This window comes from Poecilia formosa, unplaced genomic scaffold (assembly GCF_000485575.1).
Source record: "Poecilia formosa unplaced genomic scaffold, Poecilia_formosa-5.1.2 Scaffold18, whole genome shotgun sequence".
Classification (NCBI taxonomy): domain Eukaryota; kingdom Metazoa; phylum Chordata; class Actinopteri; order Cyprinodontiformes; family Poeciliidae; genus Poecilia; species Poecilia formosa.
Window position 1 is genome coordinate 837,903 of NW_006799957.1, and position 23,532 is coordinate 861,434.

Genomic DNA, 23,532 nt, shown 5'->3' on the forward strand with positions numbered 1-23,532 from the left:
TTTTGATCCCAGGCTTAGTTTATGGACTGTAATGTGAAATTAGGCACAAGTCTGACAGTTTGTTCACCAAGTTACTGTGCTCTCTGAGAGGATCTGTAAGTATTTGACATTGTTCCATGCCCATAGTTGACGTTAGTCTCTAACAAAATGTGGATCATCTACCAGGAACACTACAAGAGCAGAGTTTCTGTAGTGTAGTGGTTATCATGTTTGCTTTTCACGCAAAAGGTCTCTGGTTCGAAACCAGACAGAAACAGATTTTGCATGTTCTATTCATCACAGGTGTTTACTAAAGGTCAACAAGGGCTCTGTGATGTCATGGTCTGTACTCTTTATCCAGGCATCTGAGTGCAAGCCTCAGTTGAGATTTTCATGTTGCATCTCACATCATCAACTTTGGAACCTCAAACTGAATCAAAGCAGAGAAGTTCAGTTCCTGTAGTGTAGTGGTTATCACGTTTGCTTTACATGCAAAAGGTCTTTGGTTTGAAACCAGACAGAAACTGTTTTTGTAGGTTTTACATCTCTTGGGGTGCAATGAGACAAGAGCCTTCCTGTTTTGTGATGGTTCATTTGCCAATCAACTTCACTGTAGGCTTCTTTGAAATCCAAGCTACTTTACTTCAATTACCAATTGGCAGTTCTATGGCGTAATGCACATGTGTCAAACTCAAGGCCCGCGGGCCACCTGTGGTCCCCGAGCATTTTATAGGCCATGGAAACTCAAATGTAATATTTAAAACTTCAATACATAAAATCAGTTATTTAACAATATGAGGTGGTGTTTAATTTATTTTTGACATTGTATTTTTATACATTTATGCTAGGGGTGCCCAAGTCTAGTTTTCCAGAGCTACCATCTGCAACTTTAGATTCCTTCTCTAACACACCTGGACCATTGACTCATTATAAACCTCTACAGAACTGAATGAGGGAAGTCAACTTTTTGTCTGGGGTGTGTTTTAGCAGGGATGCACTCCTGATTTGTACCGTCAATGTGGCCCATTGAGGGTGGCCAATATCCTGAAGTGGCCCTGGGTGAAATTGAGTTTGACACCCCTGCCCTAGAGTAACCTTTCCTGGTTAGGATGAAAGTGTGATCCATTTATAATGGGAACACACTTCCCACAACACACTGTGGTTTTATACTGGATTCTTACCCTTAAAATGTCAATATTTATATTTTAGTGTCAGAGATTAAAAGTCCTTTCTACCAAAGTCCTCATAAACTTTCTAACATAGCATTTCTCTAATAATGAACAAAAGGTTAAAACAACCTGTGAACAATGAATGAATAACAAAAAATTAAAATTATCTTAATTTTGGCCAGTATTATGTGGCTTAGAGCTTTCTCAAAATCTGTAATGTTAGAGTTTGAGGATTTTTTTTTTCCCAGCTCTTTAAAGCATTTTTGTCCTTGCTGTCACACTCAGCTTTAAGCCCTTTCATCCCTAATCCTTAACAACAGTGTTAAAAGAAATATTCCCTGTTTTGAAGTCATTTTTCAGCAGCTGGGAATTCTATCTTTTTTTTTTTAAGAAAATATTGGTCACAAAGTTTGGAAGACTTAAGGTTTTCTTGAATCTCAAAACAGAAGTACATGCAATATGTTTCATGTGATTTCCAGATTTGATATGTAAAGGACCTGTGACAGGATTTCACCATGAATTCAGAAATTTGGTTTAAATTATTTAAATGCTGTTTAAAGTGTTGACTTAAATAGCATATGTGTTCATAATAAAATACTTCCTTAAATTAGGTGAACATTAAAATGTAGCTGGCAGTTATGACAAGAAATAGGGAATGCCACAAAAGATGAAGATGTAAATGATTCAGCTACTTTTGATTCAGTGATGTTTCTCATGATGTCCAAGTGGGGCAGGGTGGTTTTGGGAGGTCTGGTGCCTGTCTAGTCATTGGGCAAACAGCAGGACTGTTTAGAGGCAGGGTGATAGTGCTGGACTATAGAAAAGGAGAGAGAGCACAAGCACATTGAAACTATGTACTTCAGACTTATCTTAGAAAAACAAGTCCAATAATGACAGCGCATAGATCCCTCCTCACTTTCTTCTTGACTGTAATACTTTGTTTTAGACATAAGAATAACTTATGACTCATACTCTAATCATCGAAAAGTAATAGGATAAAATTAGTTTTTTGAATCCCAATTTTATTGACGATTGGAGATACATCTATAACAGCACACATGTAGTCTTTAATTTACTTAAAGTGTGCTAAATGGATTTTATGAATGAGGTTCATTGCACTGCTTTACATCTTTTATGACCAATTGTATTCTAGATGGATTTATTTTTCTTGGTTGTTCCATGGATGCTTCTGCTCATTTCCCCAAGACAACTTAATCTTTCAGTATCTGGCAATATCACTGTGTGTTTTTGTCAGTAAAATAATAGTAAAAAAATTAAAAAAAACTCTTGCTAAATCCATTCAGCACTGGTAGGACAGTAAAGGGAAAGTTAGTTGACTTCAATTACAAACACGTTCTCGGTGAACTGTTTTTTGGTAACAGTTTCATTTCCACTTTGCTTTCTGATTGAAAAAACCAATGAAGTATGGTATATGAATCTGAAGAGCTATTTTGAATGATAAAATATAGCTTATGTAAGCAAAGGCAGCAGGGGAAAATAAAAAAATAAATCAAGTGTCAAGTTCTAAACAACAAGACAATCAATATGCTAATTGTTGAATGATGTCATGACTAGTGGTGGAGCTGTAAGTGAAGTTCAGAATATCTAGCTGGTGAATTATAGACAGAAATTAGTTTATGGTTCAACTCGGAGTTGAGTCGATGCCAGCAGGAAGTTCCAAAGGACAATTTATTCGGTACTACCAAAGTGCACCAAATAAATTGGGCAGTGAGAATTCTGGTAAAATAAACAAGGCACTCCCAGATTAATGAAGTCTTTTTTCACCAAAATTTTATATCACCATGATTTCTACATTCTAAAAGAAACATAATTCTTTTGCTAAGCATTATACTTTGATTCTTTTTGTTTGTTTATATTGCCAGGCACTTGAACTAACATTTTAAACAATAGTAATAAGTCCAAATCTTTCTAATTTCTTGCACCTGTAATTAGATGCCAGGAATCACATTCAGCTTTTAATTACACTGCAAAAAAAACTGTTATTACAACAAATTACTTAGTTATATTCCTGGGTAGGGTTTCAGTTGAAAATCCTGTTTTGTTTTGTTTGTTTTTTTTAATTAATTTATTTATTTTTTATCAGATGCTCATAGATTTGGTTTACGCACAGCACGTGTTCACAGAGTTTTGCAGCATTTCTCAACCAGAGCTGTGGGGTTGAACACCTGATATATTGCCCTTGCAAAGTCATTTTTTTAGGGACTAAAGTTCCCAGGTCTTTTTTTTTTTCCTTTTTTTTTTTTTGCTTGGTGCCACAAAATGTTCTAAAATCAGCTTGATGGCTTAAAGTATAGGCAGTTTCTCACTGACCCCCTACAGAACATAAAGGGGTGAATGGAGAACAGGTATTAGCCCCATAGATCATGTAAAATTAGCAGCAGGAACCGCTGTCAGCTCAGACATTGGCACTTAATCTTAGGCTTTTGGCAGACTGTTGCCTTAACAGGTCAAATGATATCTATAAATCAAGGATCCCCTGGTGGAGAGTGAGAGGCAGCCATAGAGAGGAGGGGTGCTGCACACTGCTGGTGCTGAAACTCAAAGGAATTAAAGCCTGGTCATGAAGACTAACCCAAGGAAATAATCCAGTCTATTTCATAAAGGATTAAAACCTTTAAAGAAGATTGATTGCCTCTTTTTGCGTTTCAATGCGATGTAATCCAAGATTATGCAGATCACATGGGGTTAGATTTAAAAGAAATTTGCACATGATTCATGATGAGAGGGGGATTGCTTCTTGAGATTGCCTGGTTGGTTTGTCACAGTTGTGCTTGAAGGAAATATTTTTGTTTCCTCTGTGTTCCTTTCGCATTGCGTTTGTCAAAGACAGGTAGTATTTTATTTTGCAGTCTTACCAAAGTCAAATTGTCTTATCAGAGAACACAAATCAAACTCCCCAAAAATTGCAGAAAGAAACAATAAACGCCAGACACCCTTTTCATATCTGAAGTCAGATAACATCTAAATGGTCTCACAAATAAAGCACCAAAACTCCAACTGCAGCCAGAGAAATAAAAATAACGGTGATTGGACAAAAGATAATGATTTAATGAGTAGTCTTTGCAATTAATAAAAAAAAATATGTTTATGTCAAGGAACAATATTTGACACAATAATTCATCTTTCAATTAATTTTGACTTAATTTTAATCAACAGATAAATATGTACATCATATAATATAGGTGGCAGTTTTGAAATGTCCCAAAAAATGTATCAGTCTCATTAGTTGGAGATCGTGTTGTAGTGCCAAAAGATGCTGTAGTGTTGCTTGTTTTTGAAACAGCACATCTTCTCAAGTCAAAAAAACTTTAAAAAATAATATAGAGCAACAGAAATAATAATAAAAAAAACAACATGAAAGAACTTAGTTACTTTTTATTACTTAACAAGTTAACAAGACTCTTCTAGTGCCATGGTGCTTCGTCTGCACAGTGGGGAAAGTAAAGCACTGAGACAGGGTGACTGGAATATCAGGTGAAGAGAGCCAATAATGATATGTAATCACAGAGTGCAGCTGCAGCAGTAGGAGCAGGGGAACTGAAGGTAGTGATGGAAATAGAAGTTTCTAACATGTGTGTGTCGATGTGTTTGTGCAAAGCGGCTCCCAAGTTAAATGCTCCACCACCCTCGGAACTAATTTAAAGTCCTCATTTAGAGGCTGTCACACGAGGGGCTGTGATGACCACTGATCTCTGCACATTTAACGGCAACGGCAGCTGTCAGGGGCTTGACAGACAGGCCCCACCACTGACTGATTACATACAGAGCAAGAGTGAACTGTGATCTGGTGAACTTTATTTTCCCTGGCAGGTCCAACGTGGGGTGAATGCCTCAGCTTGGTGGCTATTCGCAGATCTGCTTCATCGTAGGCAGACTCTCCTATCTGCACCATTTACACCACATGCACATACTCAGCAAAGTTATCATTTATTAAGTTTGAAGACTGCAATTCCCTGACACCTTTGATGATAAAAAAATAAACACCTGCAGACAATTTTATTGCATTTGAGGAAAAAAAGTGAAAGAACTCAGTCATTCTGAGGACCGTGCATGCAGAGCTTCATCGTAATGCCGTTGGCGCTTTTAATAAATGCATTCTGCGAAGACAAAATATTTTATGCTGGCATTATCATCACATATCTACTCGAGCAAGCTTTGCTGCTCCAGAAAACTTAAGTGTTACTGCAAAATGTGTATTTCTAATTCAAGATGGGACAAAATATTTCACTGTTGAGAAAACAAAGAGCAGGAGCATCTGTAGTGTCCAGAACATCACAGCTGAGTGAGCTATGCTACTGATAAAATGTTGTTTTATTTTAACTGCATTTCTAAGATGCTGGGTTTTTAAACATATAACCAACAATAAACAATAAACTTTTATGAAATATTAGGATGAGACTCTGTATTGGCCAAAAACTATTCTTACTCGCTTACAAAACTGTTCTGGTCTCATTGTTCCGTAAATGTACGGTTTTTCTTAAAATGTCTTTATTGCTGAATTGTATCTTTTTATGTATAAGTTGTAATTATAGGCAAAATTATGTTAACATGGTTGTAAGAGTTATTATCAAGTATCTAATTTTCTCCAAGTTCATGTACACTTCTTTGAACATATTAGCAATTAAATGGAACAAATGGCGAATGAAAAAATAGAGCTGTAAGTCATCTTGGCTCTTATAATTGTCTGACACCTGCTGCTTGAGGCAGCTGTCTGAAAATGTGAGAATATAGTCAGCTGGTGACCACCTTCCTTCTTAAAACGATGGAAGATGCTCAAAAGATTCCCAGGAGTACTACTACTGTCCTACAATTATAGTTTCCTGGCAAAGTAAAGGCAAGCCCTCAACCAGCAGCTACGGTAATACCCAGCTGCACATAATTGATTTGTGAAGCATATCTTAACAGACAAACTAGCAAAGCACAATACAGCAAAACAATCACAATACATAAAAAAACATGCACACAAATGCAAAACATAAGCAAAAGCTTGTTTGTGAATGCATTGACAACCTAACTGCAGCATTTTGTATGACTTGTTAATATCTAAGAGAAACTTTGCATAGTGTTGAAAAGTAGTTTAATGAAGAAGAAATAACAGCAGAGTCCTTTATAATACCTAAGAGTTTTACGATGAATTGTGTGAGTGAATCAAGATTGAGGTCAGAATCCAAAGTTATTCTAGATCATTTTTAATATACAAAGGGAGTAACTGTCTACAATCCAAGTTCATGTCTGATTTGGCAGCAAACATTTTAAGTTTTCTTGAATTTAAAGAAGATATTAGTGACAGCCAATATTTTATTTCAGTTAGGTAGTTGATCGGTTTAAGTGGCTTGAGAGACAGGTACAACTGAATGTCATCTATGAAAAAATATGATTAAATATATGATTAAAACACTGAGTATCCCATACCTGAGGACAAATAAAATAATAATGGACCTAGTATCCACCCTTGGGGAAACCCATCGCTAAAGAAGCTTTTTGCACTTCATTCCAGTAGAGATGAAACAATAAACCAGGCCAAAAATACCAGCCATATGTTTAAACCTATTACTGCTGTTCAGTGCTGCGCTGAGACTCAGTAACACATGCAGAGTAATTCCCAGCATATGATCAAAAGATCATTAAATGCCTTTAATAGAGCTGAGCATGTGGCACACTTGCACACCACCACTAAAATAATATATAAAAACCGTCCAGGAATAAACTCAGTTTGAGGTTTCATCACAGATGTATCAGAAACATTTGGAAAAGGGTGCTGTGGACATACACGGCTTCAAGTGTACTGTGAACACTAATAATTGACTACATGACCTCATGGCAATACTTGTGTTGAGAATACCTGGGTCGTGCAAACCATGAGGAAAAACAGCTCAATTAAAGGGCAGATTCTAAAACCCTGTCAGAATTCATGTTGTCAAAGCAACTCAAATGACTGAACTATACAGTGATAGAAAGAATTTACTTTATTTCACAAGAAAAAATCTAAATGCTACATAAAGGACATCATGGCCAAGAACCCTACAAAGGAAAATATAAAACGTTTTTTGTGACAATCTTAGCATTAACAGAAATGAGAAAATAACTGTAAAAAGTGTGCGCTAACTTCTTACTGTACAGTAGTTATACTGTACTTTAAGTTTTTAAGATTGTCAAAACATCTGCCAATAATTGTACATCTGTTCTTTAACAAACTTTTGGTTAAACCAGGGGGGAAAAAAAGTTGCTTTTTATGTCACTGTTTTAAAAGAGCTGATATCTCTCTCTGCTTGGAAAAAGAAAGCCATCAAATAAGAATTCCAGCCTGTCTACCTTCAAATCTCCCTCTATCTGTGGATTAGATCTAATTCCTCCAGAATCTTGGGCTGGTGCTACATCAGAGGATGTGCAGCACCAGGGAAGTTACGTAACTCATTAAGACCTCACTGGTCTCTCCTGGGTTGGCTCCTTATCCCTTTAAACTTGCAGCCTTTGAGCAAATAAAGCCATATAAGAAGGCTGAACTATAAGACCCCTGCAAACTCTGAAAAACTTTTTGATCTAGCAGCTTGAATTCAGCTTGAGGGCAGAGCATTTGAACTGCGTCATTAGGCATCATTATACTGTTCCGCATTTTAATCAAAAATGCTGTAATAATCATCGGAAATAATCGATTATCGTGAATTCCAAAGTTTTGTCCACATCAAAAAATGAACAATTCAATAAAAGCCAAATTTGGAAGAAGTAGATTAAGTTCCTTAGCTTTTGTAAAAACAGATTCATATGCTATAAATATCTAAATAATGTGTGAAGAATCAACTTCTCTAAAGCGTTTTTCCCTGATAGCTCCTTACCTGTCTTTTATAGGACACATTTCTACAACACTGCTGTGATTGGCACTCTATATTAGCTATCCCCTCCACGCCTTTTTTCCCATTGTCATTCCACTGCAGCACTGAGCTGAAATGTTCTCCCTCTGTCTCACTGAAGTGCCATGACAACGTGCTGTAAAAGCCCGAAGAAGCCCGAAGGCCTCCTTCTCAGTCAGAAGGGCTCTGCTTACCTCTGCAGATGACTGCACCATTTCATTTATTTTCATGAAGGAAAACAAAAGGAAAGATTGAACAGGGGATAAGGCAGCGTAGCTAAACACGCCAGAGAGACTGACCTGACATATAGCTGGCTCACATATTGCAACAGGAATCCAAATTATCTGCTGGGGGAAAAAATGATAGAAATATGTTCCTGACTGGGTTTAATTAAGGTTCTGCTGTATGAAAATGTGCTAACGATTGAACTCGATGTTTATGAGCAAAGATTTAATTCCTTATAATAAAACAGACTTCTGCTTAGACATGCTTCATGTTTAAAGACATAATAAATTTATTGTAATCTAAAAAATATCTAAAAACTTCATTGAATGCTGAAGTTTTTGTTATAACTTCTATTACAGTCCTCACTCAACTCTTCTCATTTTTAGAAGTGTGAGTAATTTATTATGACTTACAGAGTTGCATTAAGTTACTTTTGATAAATATGGCAATTTTACAACAACTGAAAATAACACAGTTACTTAATTGTGCTGTATGTTGTGAACTATGAGGAATTCACAGGGCTGTTGTATTCATAGTGAGATTTACTTACATATAGAAGGAGCCTGTTTACTAGTTATGGTAGTAAACAAACAATGGTTTGTACTGGACTTTGGTAAAGGGATCATATTAACATGGGTTTTATACAGATGCACATGACACTTTCCAGATTCTTTGGATCATATTTCTTCCATTTCACAGTGGTTCATTAATTTATTTTGATTTATCCCAAAGAATCTCAAAAATCAAGGACACAGTTGTAATAAGAAAAAACAGTTCAAGAGGTGCAACATTCTTGCAAGGCAATGTAAAGTACTTGTACATGCAACAGAACTAAAATAAGTCACAGGCCCATCTTTGGCATTACAATGTTTGGAAAAAATCTGTTAACATGGTATTGCCTGAGGCTCAGTAAACTGAAGCAATGGTAGTGACGCAGTGCTATATTTGATCATTACAGTTCTTTGTAAGTGAGAATGAAAAGTAAGGGGTCAAAGCCTGAGTGAAGTTTATAGACTGAAGCAGATAAAGTCGTGTTTTTGTCAGAAACCTGTAAATGTCTGTACAGCTAAAGATTTCCTTTATCCTCCATTTCCACTGTAGATCAAAACAATCCCATAGAAATAGAAAAATACAAAACACTGGTGCAAAAACACGATGTGTAACTTGACAACTCAGTCAGACAGCAAAACAGATATAAAACATTTCAACGTAAATCCTTTATCTAAGACAGATCTGGTTTTATTGTATGAAAACCTGTCAGGATTAAAGCAAAATATTGTAGAGCAACTGCACTACAATCTGATGTGTGTTTTCTTTTAACATGTATGTGAAATTATTCACTGCCAGCGGTGAAACCTGATTATCATAGTACCCTAAATGGAGAACCACACTGCATGTCCTTCCTTGTGTTTCCTGTGCTACAATCTCAAGATGCCACCAGTACTATTCAGTGTCCGACTTTTCTCGGAAAGTTCATGGTGCCTCTTAGCGCCAAAAAGGGTCAACGACACCTCGTCAGTTCTTGTCCATGCACCATAGTCTGTTAATACCACAGTGATTGTTTTTTCTCTCCTGAGTCAGATGGCATCTAACCTTTCTTTGCCCTGAGCCTTAACTGGAGAATTGTTTTCTTTTTTTTGTTTTGTTTTTTGTCTGCTTACCTCGACAGTTTGTTCTGACCTTACAATTTGAATGCAACAAATATGCTGCATAATGCATAATTTTTTTATTGTATTGCTTAAATATATCATAAAGTAATATTTTTGATTCCTGCTAATTTGTGCTGAGAAAATGTTATGTCAGAGGAAGCCTGTTGAGAAGAACTCTCCTGACTGAAGATGTCTTACTGCTTTGATGCCTAAATAGACCTGAGGCCAAAAAGACACAAAGGGAGGTGGGGAGATTTCTGATGCAACACATCTGACGTTCTAACTACTGGAGACTCTGCAGGGTTAAATCATTATAGAAAGAACGTGTGCATGCAACCTCAAACGTGTAGCTGCATCATCATTATTCCAGCTGGTTTTGGTGTTTTGTTGCAGTTTTTCCAATGATGAATCTATGACCTTTACATTTGTTTTTACTTGTCTAATTTTGTCCCCTTTTATATATGTTATGACAAATCATGTCTAGAGAAAAGAAAGAGAAAGTTTGTTTGCATAGCAAAATTCTTTCTTTTTTTTTTTTTTTCTTTTTTTTTACTGTAGAGGACGTTTCTCCCCCGTGTTTTCTAATTCCCATGCACAGTCTGTGTTTTGGGGTTTTGCAAAGGTTAATTTGTGCTTTTATGAACAAGACTATGAAAAGAACAAGTTGGAATTAATCACAAGGAGAATAACAAGATCTTTACCGCAAGCTTTACCCCTCACACTGCTCATCTTTCACAGGCTAAGAGTTTACTGTGCAACAAAATTAGCATTTTACTTGAATATAAAATGGACCTGGTGAGATGAAAGCAGAATCGGGAAGAAAGAAATGCCTAAAACCCTGACTGGGTATTGCTGTAGATAATCTGGAGGATATGACTGTGGATATGCTTTTAGATGATGTACCCTTTGCTTCAACCTTGCCAAGAGCTGGTGTAGATTTAGGGCAGGATGCTTGAGGCCCAGCCATCTCTGACTGATTAGATAAAGCTGGGAGGCCAAGCATTGGGACCGACTGCCAGGTTTCTCCTCCATTGACCTCTCTAAGATCAACATCAAATCAGCAAGCGCAGCAGGAGGCTGTCACTTTTTTATGCTTTCTCAACTCCTTAAAAAGAGGTAAACACCACAAAATGTCTGTGAAGAGTACTGAAAACATTTCCCCCACCAATTAGTTTTCTAAAACAAAACATTTCGACTCGTTTGAGGCAACTGTCATGCCTAGGGTGGGAGCAGCGACAACAGCTGCCTTAGGGACACCGTTATACATTTCATGCTGTGTAAGTGTGGCTTTTCTTTACACCACTTTATGGTAATGAAATTCACTGAGGTGTCAAACGCTCCTCTGGGCTCCTTCCCATCTCCCCGTTCAGGTCAGATGAGACCAATGTTCTGACAGTTTTGAATGTAGCCATATAATGTCTGACATGGCAGGGAGGTTTGAGAACATTGCAACAAGACATCTTGACATTTTTTCAGTGAAAATTGAATGACTTTCCAAAATGTAAGAAAATGAAACTGGCCTCTCATTTAAAAAGACAGATTTGCATTTGAATTGGATTCTGAGCTATGCTGACAATCTATCCAATGAATCAAACTCTCACTGCTGAAATGGATTTGGAAAAATATGAAAACAATATGGTAATCATGTAAAATATGATTTAAAGCCATCTATGAACAGGAAGTAATTGTTTTCATGGGTGTTCCACTGCATATCGAGAGGTTATGACACTTAGAACTGTCCAGGTTTGGGCAATTTGGAGAATAGCTACTGTCACAATCCACGGTCAAGGAGCGCATCTACTGGCAGGCATGAATCAGACAAGTTGTGGAAACCAAAATTGATTTGTATGAACAAAAACAACATTGAATCAGGGAAGTAAAACCTTGACAGAACAAAATCTGGGGTGAAGACTGGATTGAGAAGACGACAGATTTGACAAACAGCAGGGATTTGGAATAGAACAAAATCACAAAGAATCAGTGTGCAGGAGAAGGAAATGCAATTATGGATAACAAAACAGGGGTTTTTGGTGTATAAGTCCTACACTGTATCCATATTTATATTTTGTAGTTAAATAGAGAAAAATGAGAAAATGTTCACCAAATGTGTACCATTCAATTTTCACTTGAAAGCTGAATTGTATGTTTTCTGTATTTTCATTCTTATTCCAATCTTAAATCTTTACAGCAACATTGGAAATGTTAAGTAAAAATCTTGATGGAAAGAATTACACCATGTTTAAAAATATCATTTGCTGACAATGGTGGTGAGAAATGTTTATTACACAGGATGCTGGCTAATTTGAAAGCAAATCAGCAAGCAACAGGCACAAAAAGTTAAGTCTTTGAATTACAGCCAAAGGGCTTTCATACCCTAAAGCCCACAGCACAAGCGCCACATCTGTACATAATCTCATGAATATTTTGCTACTTTCTATTACTATAAATGAGAATTTTCATGGAACAAGTTCATTTTCTTTTTCTGTGTTCAATCAAACGGGACAATGTTCCAAACCTCACTACTTTGCCTCTGAATGAGTCGAAGAAAAAACAAAATGAAGGGTTCTAAGTCACCTAGTCAAAGTTTATAATGTACGTAAATCTGATAAATGTGGTATGATCTTAAATAGAACATTTTTTGCTTAAAAACTCGTAAATGTCCCTAATTTAATTTCGACAAATCATATTGAATATATATGTACATCTACTTCACAATAATCCACTACTTTGTTTTGGTCCATTGCATAAAATTCCCATAGAAATTTTTTGTTGCAATGTGAAAAAGTTCCAGGGGTGTGAATACTTTTCCAAGGTATTGTATAAGTTTCTGGTAGGCTGGTGGTTCTTTTTTTTTTCTTTTTCTTTTTTTTTTTTAGCTCAGGCCAAAATACAAATTTTAATAATGCTGCAAGGCATCTGTAAGCATGATTGATGGCTTGGTGCGTGTTTTCCATCATTTAGTCATGGCGCATAGGTCTTATGTTAAAAAAATTAGTTATCAAGGTTCTCAAGCCTTCTCCAATCCCAACTTTTTAATTTTGCAAATGCTTCTTTTCAGGTGATGTTTTTCATAGTTAGCCACAGTCTTTCTAATCCCCTTACCTTACTCCCTAGCAGATGTTTGCCTTGGTTGGCTTGCGGTGTAGTAATTTATTTATTTTGGAAACCATAATAGCAGGGAGTAGGTAAACAACAACTGCTACTTGAAATGGTAAACAGGAGCTGACATGGAGTATACGTGGAGTCATGCAAGTCTAACAGAGCACACAATCTCCACTGTACTGTGTTTGTGAGCATTTATGCTTGTCATTGCTTGCCATTGTCCCTGTCAGCCTCTCATGGGAACACCCAGCGCGGACAGGGCTTCCTCTGCTTCACAGATGGAGTTTGCAATTGGATACCTCCAGTGGATAATCTTCTCATTACTTATCGTGATGAACTGTGGCATGCAAATATCAATAAGGGACTGTGGCGAAGCAATCCAATTAAGGTCTAAAACCAGGAGTCTCATTAGTGCTAAGTCTCTGATAATGCAAATGACATCCAACAAGTAATCAACCTTGAATATAAATGGCCTCAGCAAATCCATCTCTGTGCAGGGCTCCCAGCAACAATACTGAGAGTTTAAAAGATATGCAAAGAAAGGTGAAACCAGGGAGGTTTCCTCAGTTATGTCATGTTAACTTAAAGGCTTATCTAGATCTGATTTTTCTGCTGCCTTTGCAAAACTTCATATTTTCTCAGGAAGTCTAAGCCTACTGTCTAACTGTTTCTTATTGTGCCATACATGTTGGCAAATTGAAAAAAAACAACATTTGTTAAATAGATCTAACCACAAGGAAATGAAGTGCGTTTTGTGAAACTTCAAATCCAGCCATGTCTTTTAAGATTTTTTTATTTTTTTTTGTTAAACGAATGCGTAGTGTTTGGTCAGGAAATAGTATCGTAATTTGAGTGTGAAACCGTTGTCTCTTATTTCTTCGCTTCAATGCCTAATGATCACTTAATCTGTGGGAATTAAAATTTTATGCTAAATGTGTGTCCCCAGATTATGCTAAATGTGTCTCCCCAGATTATCAAACAATTATTAATTTCAGACTCTTATCAGTTCAAAGCAACAAGCTGAAATACAGCTCCACAGTGATTTTTTTCTTATTTTCATTTCTGCTGCTCTGATGTTGTACTGATCACTTTCTAACATGACAATGTACATTTCTCAGTTGTGGAACTAATAAGGGGTTATGTTATTTTAAGATTTCAGCAAGTGGGGATAAGTAAACCTTCATCAGTTGGCATTGCCATGTTGCAAAGACATTTACACTGCAGATACATAAATTTAATTGTAGTAGAATGCTGTATATCATAGTTGCAATGCTCATGCCCCAAAATCTTTTGACATGTCCAGAAACTGCATGATTGCTAGCTGGAAATACATATCATGCAGTTTTAATTAGGAAGACAAATCCAAAGCATTGTTTTGTTATATGCTGTTGAAGCAAAAACAGATACTCAATATTGTGATAAGGGCATAAGAGTGGGTTGGTTAGCAAAACTTGAAGACATTTCAAGTAGTAAATTTCCCAAAAGCAATTTGGATAAAACTCTAGTTCATCCTTTGAAGTCATGTAGCATTGACCATGTTTAATCTTAGAGAGGATAACTCTTACATTATTTCACTTGAGTGGGCTGCTTTCTCAATATATATACAGAAAATACATTTTTGTACCAACACTTCTATTTGAAAAAGCTGGCAAAATGAATCTGTCAGCTTCATCTATTCTTTCTTTATCTGAGAACTTTATGTTTGACTGTGTGGTAGGAAGGCAAGCAATCAGTTATGTTTTTTTTAAAGCGTGAGAGGTTTGAAGTGTAAATAGAATAATTTATAACTCTGTATGATACATGAATATAGAACGAACTGGAGTCTTGATAAAGAAATGCAAGAAACTTTGATCATACGGATTTTAAGAGTACCGGCTGAAAGTCATCTCCTGAAATTGCAACCAGCTTCGCTGCCCTCAGGTGTAAACATGTTTCACTTTATGATAACAAACACAAGAGCTCCAGTGAGAAAGTCAGTGTTCAAATGTCACTGCAAAGTTACTGAAATGGTTAATGACAATTTTTTTATTGAGACTAGCAGCGAGGATAGGTCAGCAAAAGCAGCCTCTCGCTAGAGAAGCAAGAGAAAACTGATGCAATGAAAATGCAACCCGATGCAGGAACTCCTTAGAGGTTTTAAAGCTGTCTGGTTCTCCCTGTGGCGATTTCACGGTGACTGTGCCTCATGAGCCTAAAATACACAGACATTTCTGTTTGTCCATAAAAAACATTCATACAAAAAGATTTTATTGACTGAAGAAGATGCCTTTTCCCACAACTGTGTAAAATAATATTTTTATTAATAAATGAGCAAAATGTATTAACTGTTGAGAAAAAAGTTCAGGAGTTGTTTAGATTAATGGCTGTAGACTTGGTTTAGTCAAAACCTACATCTATATTTGAATAAATTTGTAAATAAAGTGCTGCCTCATGAAGAACAGCTCCAAAATGAATATTAGAATTAGTCTAGCAAATTTAGTAATTAAAATAAAATCCATCCAATGAGAACATGCAAGCATTTAAATAAATATTGACTTTTTGGGGTACACCAGACTAATTGTGACTGGCAACAACAAAACCAGAAAGACAAATGTTACATTTTATGTCATAGTTGCTTCTTGCCTTTAAGGTGTAGGATTGTTCACATGACTTGCAATGTTAGACTGTATATTTTTACAGTTTCTATACTGTGACCTAAAATAAGCTTAAACTGTGGTTTTAAAAAACTTTGCATCTTCTGTTGTTTCGTGTCTGTCACTCCCTTATGAACTGCATAAATTATGACAATAATAAAATTGACAAACATTTAAATGATACTGATCTTAAATTATTTGAAAAAAAAAACTACATAAAGAAAAATAAAAGTTGTAAGTCATTACAGCAATTCTTGAAAAACATTTGGACCATTAGAGCAATTCTTAAACAACCAGTGATCTGGCATTCCTCAGATCTTTGTTTATTACGGCGCTTCTTTTATCTACCAAGACATCAGTGACGTGACACATTTTATGCAGATTTGGCAGTTGAGTCGAGTCCATATGTGCTGAAATTGATTGAAGCAAGTGTTTTTCTTTCTTCCCTTCTCTTTGTTTCTTTCTTCTTTTGTTTGTATCTTTCTTTTTTCCTTTATTTTGGTTTCTTTCACTCAAAGAAAAGAAACTTTCTGTTTTTTGTAAGTTAGGTAAATGTGGCATCAAACTAAAGAGGTGAAACTTGAAGCATCAGAGCTGCACATACATAGTTTGTAGAGGCAAGCCATTACAATAATCCTATTAACTTGTCTTTCTTCATACAGCAGGGCAACTTTTCCTGCCCGTAGAGTTTTTCAGTGCACTTTCAAGTAAATACTTTTGTTCTTCATTGTTAACCTCAAATTAAAATTTTGCAGTTTTCAATAACCTAGTCTCCAGAACAGAAGTAGGTAAGATTAAGATTCAAATTCTTGAAAATGTATGTTCACTAACACACTCCACTCAATCTAACTGAGCTGAATTTTGAGCTGTCTTGTACAAAAGCTGATTGAAACAAAAATCTTTGAGTTGGGATTGCAGCAACAACTATTGCCTTACATATTTGTGCCTCCCTTCAGATTTTTTATTTGCAAGTGCCATAAAATGTGGGAAAACGTCAAAGGATAAGAGAAGATTTTTCCAAGGCAAACTGCAAAAAACAAAAAACAAACAAAAAAAACAGAACTCTGTTGAACTGAAGTTCATATTCAGAAACCCCAGATTCTGTCAAGCTGAAGTTTATTATTCTTTTCTTGCACTTAAGAATGAGCTATGAGATTTTCTTAGAGTTTTGTTTTTACTAGTGTAGCCTTTTCTTGTTTTTTTCCATCACATTATTTTTCACTTCTGAATGTATTGTTTGTGAATCCATATAAATTTAAACCTTTTGTTGTTGGATTTTTTTTAACGGCACAGTCACTGCTATCTAAAGTTATATTCAGGCACCTGTGGAGGAGGCCATTTTTTACTAAGCCCACTCTCAACCTCAGTCGGCTTACAATCATTAATATGATAGCAGTCTGAGACTCTGAAAAGCTTTGAGCAGTCTTGAAGAAAATCCAATTATGATCTCTGATTCCTCTCAAGAAACAGATTACCTTTCTCACTAATGACATTTTCCTTCCCATTCATGCCCCCTCTAAATGTGACGATTGAGAGACTGTGTGGGCGTACCAAATGTGCGCGGATGATGATAATCTATTCCTTACAGGTCTATCAGACGGACGGCTCGCATTATGTATAAATGCTTTTCTTGAGATTCCCAGCTGCATAAGATGAACTTTATAAGGATTATTTGAACCTCTCCATATATTAAGTGAGGGCAAGAGGGGAAAGAGGATTTTTTTCAGTCTTTGGAAGGACTTTAATTTAAATGAAATGAGGGCAGACTGACATCCAGGCAGATTTTTATTTAAAACTACTTTGCCTATGATCAGTTGTAGCAGATGGGGTAAAATCTGTCTGATCCACAAAGGTCTCTGGAGATACATTCCCTCCCTTTTTAAGCTGAAATATCTTCTGCAATATCAGTATGTCTAATATGATAGTGTTATTGCAGCTCAGCCAAACAGCAATACTTTTTTAAACACTATTACTGTGGCTTCAGTGGTTACACTCAATTTTTTTTTTTTTTTTTTACCTTTTGCTAGAAAAATGTTCTCTCTCTTAATTAATGAATTATCTAAATAATGACCACACAGCCTGCTCTAGTTAACTATTAGAAATTCCAAAACCCTTAGGGCACCACACTGATAATTAGATCCAAGGTAGCTGTCTTCACTGATTATACTCCACTCAGGCATTGTGAAGGCAGCTTCTAATCACAGGTAAGACATGACTATTCCCTCTTTGGCTTATCGTTAATGTTAGCAGGGAGTCCTGTGTGCGTTGGAATGAGGCTGTGGTGGAGAACATCCTGGCTCTATTTACTATAAAGTTTTATCTTTGTCCTGAGGGATGTCACGTCTTGTCACATGTTGCTTGAGGACAGCGCGTCATTCACAATATAGCTTAGCAAAGCGTAAGTGCAGCACCTGAATATATATTTCTGCAAGTGTACCTACTTCTGAAGCTCTGGCATCATTATGAGCACATTGGCTCTCATGTGGAGTCTTGGCTGCGAAACATTAGAGTCCCACACCTGAGGCTAAATGAGCAGCAGCCGCTAAAGTCCCACAAGAACCGCTCAGCTTTTCTATGTGATTGTCTCATTTTTTATTTTGTATTAAAATTGCATCAAATAAATGGGTATTTTTATTTTATTATTCTGTGCCATTTGCTTATGAGTCACAGTATATTACTATGAATAATGCAAAGCAAAGTGCTTAGTGTACATCTCTCCTGATTTCCTACAGTGAATGTATGCAGTGTTTATTGTTTTCAAGAGAAAAAGAGAAATCCTGGGTTTTGTATTGAACACGGGGGACAGAAAGTTGGCAAGTTAAGGAAAGAAGCAGAGTGATGGACAGATGGACAGACTGACAGGCAGAGGGCATGGTTAAGTCCTTTCTTCTCTCTTGTCCTGACTGATCAGAATCTTCATTGGAATTCGGCAACATACTCGATCTGGTAGTTAGCATGTCTCCAAGGTTAACATTTTTAATGCTAGACTGAGGAATTCAGAGAAGTGCTCCTTTGAAGTTTCTTGTTGGAGTCAGAAGGGAGGCTGCAAGGCTGCTGAAGACTGTCTGCGATATTGACATTAAAACCCGACACATAGAATGATGCCAATTGAAATTTCATAGTGTTCCCTTTGGGAAGCTGGGGAGTTGGGTATGCCAGTGTGAGATGAATAATGAAACTTCCCTCACTTTACTCATTTTTTATTTAATGTGGAATTCTCCTTTGTTGCGCCCTGAAGCTTCACAAGAGCAGGTAATCACATACAACCGACACAGAGTCAAAAGAAAACAGTCACGTTCTTCTTTCATGAAACCATGCGTGAAGGTTATACGATTAGAATTAGTCTTTTGTTGTAGGTTCATTAACCATTGCAGGCTCACACTGACTTGAGAAAGAACTGTGGATCTGTTTATCTGGACCTGCTGTCTGGATACATAATGATATATTTGTCCAATGTGGCTTAAAAGCATTAATGATTAGTTGCATTAACAGCACTAGCAGGAGCTAACCCAAATTCTTTACAGCATACACTTTCATCCTAGATTCTATGAACAGTAATTTTAAAATTCTTTCAACTGTTTCTGAAATGTATTTAGGTCTAACATCCTACATGATTTTTTTTTTTTTCTCTGACCTATCTACTCTGTTTCTTGGTCTTCGTGATGCTGTTTGTTTACTAATGTTATTTGACAAACTTCTGAGGCTTTCACAGAAAAGCCGTATTTATTTCTATGATAAATTCTTGGGAAAAACATCTTTCTTATTCCTTCCACAACAGATAAAAGAATTGCCAAAGGCTAAAATCTGACACATTTACTGTAATGTAATGTAAATCTTAGTGTGCACTTCTCCTATTTTAATAATAATTATATATTCCCTTGTGCTGGGTTATTACAAAAAAGCAATTAAAAAAAACAGAATTTTGTTCACAAGGCAAGAAGATTATTTAAAGGCACTGTAAAGAGCATAAAAGTCAGGTTCATAGAGTAGAGAATGATCTGGTTTTATTATGCAGTACTTCACTGGTGTCACGATAAAATGAGGTGTCTTTCTTGGGATTTAAAATGACATATTAATTAGGAGTTTTATTTAACGTCTTATGAAAGCCAAAATAATTACAAAGTCTTACTTCAGCATCTCTAGTAAGCCTGTAGTCTATTGAGAAAGAAAAGCTCAATTCTGCTCTTTTGTCAGCGGTTAAGCTAAAAGGGTAGGCATGATCTTTTGCTGATCATTATTACATCTGAAATGGCTGTCTTTTTTTTCACAGTATTATGTTGCATTTGAGCACAGCATCTGCATCCTGGCACAATATAAGCTACCCATTCAGACAGGCACATATGTTTTCCATTTGGAGTAAAGTTAAAGTCATTAGGCATTCAGGCACCAAAACAACAAGACTTTCTTTCAGCATCTGTTGTTTTTCATTTGTCAGAAACACCTGCTCTCTTTTCGTCCCACCTAACCTCTTGGCTCTTTCTGCCTGACTCAGCAAGCGTGTGTTGCAATGTAACCTCCAGAGACTGTGCGGCCACCTCTGAATCATAGCTCACCTCCTAAAAGGTTAATAACTTCACGAAAGGTCTGGGGCATCTAGTCGAGTGCTGCTATTGTTTAGCTGGTGGTGAAGAAAAGAATGATGAAAATCCAGAGACAGACTGCAGCAGCAATACATTTAGTTTTTATTTAAGTAAACAAAAGTGTTCCATAATTTTTAACCCTGGAACAGCTAACAGGAAAAAGTCTCCAGCTTGTAGCTGAGGCTAAAGGGAAAAATTCTTAGATCAAAATGATCATATTGTCTCTGAAATATTTGATGGTCATAGATGTAATGTAATGTTACCAGACACTTCTTTTTTTTACAAGGATTTTTGGCTGCTCGTGATCTCCAAAGAGATATTTCAGACATCTTAGCAAATTCAACTGGGTTATGATTCACTGCTAGCAGTACAAATCAGAAATTTTCAAAGAAACTGCCAGAGAAAGTGATCTGCTGGAAAGAATCTCAATTAAACATCCGAATCTGATAGAAAAGTGTAATATTTTATTATATAATTCACAAACCTAAAAATCACTGAGTAATTAAAAATATAGACGTAAAACAGCTTTGTCAGAAAAATGGGCTCAAAACGCAGCGATAGAAACGGAAAGACTTTCAGCAGACACTGTTTACGAGCAGTGCTTTTTTCCATGGGGGGAGTTATTCAGAGTTGTGAATAAATGATGCAGTACGGCTTTTTGCTTCAGGTTATTCTCATTTTTATTACTATTAAACCATAAAATCTAGAAATAAAAATGTAATCTTCAAAGCATAAAGCAGATGTGTCACTTTAATTCCATGACCTGTGAGGTTAAGTTTTACTTGCTTAGCTATTCACAGTCATATTAATGTTGACCCCAGGTGACAACCTTTGTAGTTTACTGCAGTTTTGCAGGCTAAACATGCAGAGGAGTAACAGCCGTGGCTGTTTGTTGTAGACACACTAGATTTTGCTTCATTGTACTACATCATTTGTCACGTTGCATTTTAGCTCTCGGAAAGAAGAGCAGGAGCTTTCACATTTAGTGAAATCTGCTGTTAATCTAATGGCTTTGTTCATAAGGTCTACTCGCGTTTAAAACCCACTGAGGGTGAAAATGATCCACCTGTGAGACTGTAGAATCACTGAGTCATGCTAATTAGCAATTACATCCACAATCACCCATGTTAATTCACTTATGGAGGAGGTCAGTGTAATTTATTCTCAGTTTTAGAAACTGAGACTGCCACTAAATTAATGCACCTTAAATAAAGCAGGATTTAAGTGGCAGTCTTCCACTCTTTATCATATAGTTAGGAGTCTAAGTATCATTTCATAATGCACACACTGCAACCACATAATTGCTCAAAAGATTTAGGGTTGCTTTTGAATATATACATATTGCGAATTCAATGAATTAAAAATAAAAATAAGGTCACACATTTACATTTATTGTTGACTTTCTAAATTAAAAATACATACAATTGCCCACCTAAATCTCTTAAAAACAGCTTCTGTAAGCTCTACAACATAATTTATTTGAAGTGACCAAGTCGTGTGTTACTGGTGGGGACTTTTGGTTTTAAGTTAATAAAGTCTCAGAATATTTTCAAGGTTTGCAAGAAGACTTGACCTCTTCCAATTTTTCTAAGTAAAGTGGCCAATACCAAGCCAGACCCTGCTGACACTTAAAAAAGGCATGGTCAGCGCAATTTCCATTGGGATATTTATTCATCAGCTTGTTGTATTTGCATATATAAATTCAACTTTGATTTGAGAAAATCCACCCTAAATTCTACCTTGTGCATCTGTTTGTTTAATAAAATCATTCCATATGTTGCTTGGGTAACCATTCCACCCTGGAAGAAGAATGCTTTAAATAAAAACCCTCAGGTAATTTAGCATTCAAAGCCATGATTGGTGAATGGAAACTGCCTGAAACTGTAATAAATGCTTGGTGCAGCTCTGTATTCGGTGTGTCGACATAAAAGGAGTATGATAACCTCAGATGACTCTTTAAAAGGCACAAAGACATGTATTTCCCAAAATGCTCAGTTACAGAATAACAGCCATGATTTTGAGATGTTTCTAATAGAAAATGATCATTGTTGACAGAGGGTCGAAAACACGCAATAAAATATATGTATTCTGTCTGAAATGCAACTGCTTAGTGTGTTTGCTTTTTTTTTTGTAATTTCAGTGATCTTTCCCTGTGCATCTGACTGCAAGTCAACACATGTAACTTCCTGCATGATTTAAATATGACACTGCTCCAACACACCTGATTTAAACAGTGGAATTATTCTCTCAGCCTCTCATCAAATGTATGTACGACTACCAACGCAGTCTACAGCTGTAGCTATTTCCAGGAAGCAATAACATTCCTAAGAGACTGGCAGCACACAAACAGGGTTTTTTTTTCAGACACCTAATCAAACAAGATTATTCTATAAGTCTTCAACCTAATCTTGTCAACATTGATATTTTTAGATCTAAGAAATCAATTTCCCTGAAAAGGCTCGTCTGTGGAAATGTAAACCTCTGAATGAAAATTCACCCACACAAGTTGTTTTTGTTCATCATCTTGTTCTTTATTGAGAAAGCTCACTGATACAGATTCCTTAGTTGTTTCTCAATTCAGACACATGATGAATTTATATTTTGTAGCAGAAAAATACTGTGCATGATTATGTTTTCCAACCAATCAGTACAAATATTTAAAGTACCCTGGACAGTTGTCCAGAACCCTGGACAGTTGTCATTTGCACACTGCACAAATCCTATGAATGTTTTCCATCTGCATTTACAGATAAACAAGAAATCCAATCTACAGGCTTTGCTGTTTAAGCCCAGAGTTCAATTCCCGCTGAAAGATTCAGAGGAGATTTTCTCTGCAACCTGTGCTTTCATGGTTTTACAACAGACTTTGAACCACCAACCCTGGACATGGAGTAAATTGCATCAGATGCTATCATTGCTCTGTATCTGTAGGCGGCATGTCTTACCAGAGCCGCAGAGTTGTCGTTGGCTGGATTGTGTTATATCTCAGCCACACAGGTCTCTTCAGAAAGCCTCCTTGACAGACCTTCTGTGCCTTTGGCATTTTCGATTTATCCACAGCAAACAAAAAAGTAGGTGTTATTACACAGTTTAACTCAAATGATCAATGTTGTAGTTTCTGCTACTTGTTACAGGCATGCAAGATTCCTACATGAGAAATGTTTGTTATTTTTATGAAGGCTCTTTTAAAATTTGCCAGTTATTAATCTGTTTAGCAGTGTTCATAAATCCCTGAACATATTAACTTTACCTCAGAAGATTAAGGAGGAAATTAACGAAGCAGTTTAATCCATTTTTTGCCAATGTTTTGCTGCTGCTATTTGTTT

The 23,532-nt window shown here is 36.4% G+C and overlaps 1 non-coding gene across 1 annotated transcript; it reads left to right on the forward strand.

Annotated features, from left to right (window-relative positions):
- Positions 1–183: 183 nt before the first annotated feature.
- trnae-uuc (transfer RNA glutamic acid (anticodon UUC)) lies at positions 184–256 on the forward strand. Its single transcript has one exon. It is a non-coding gene; the product is annotated as a tRNA-Glu (tRNA).
- The last annotated feature ends 23,276 nt before the right edge of the window (positions 257–23,532 follow it).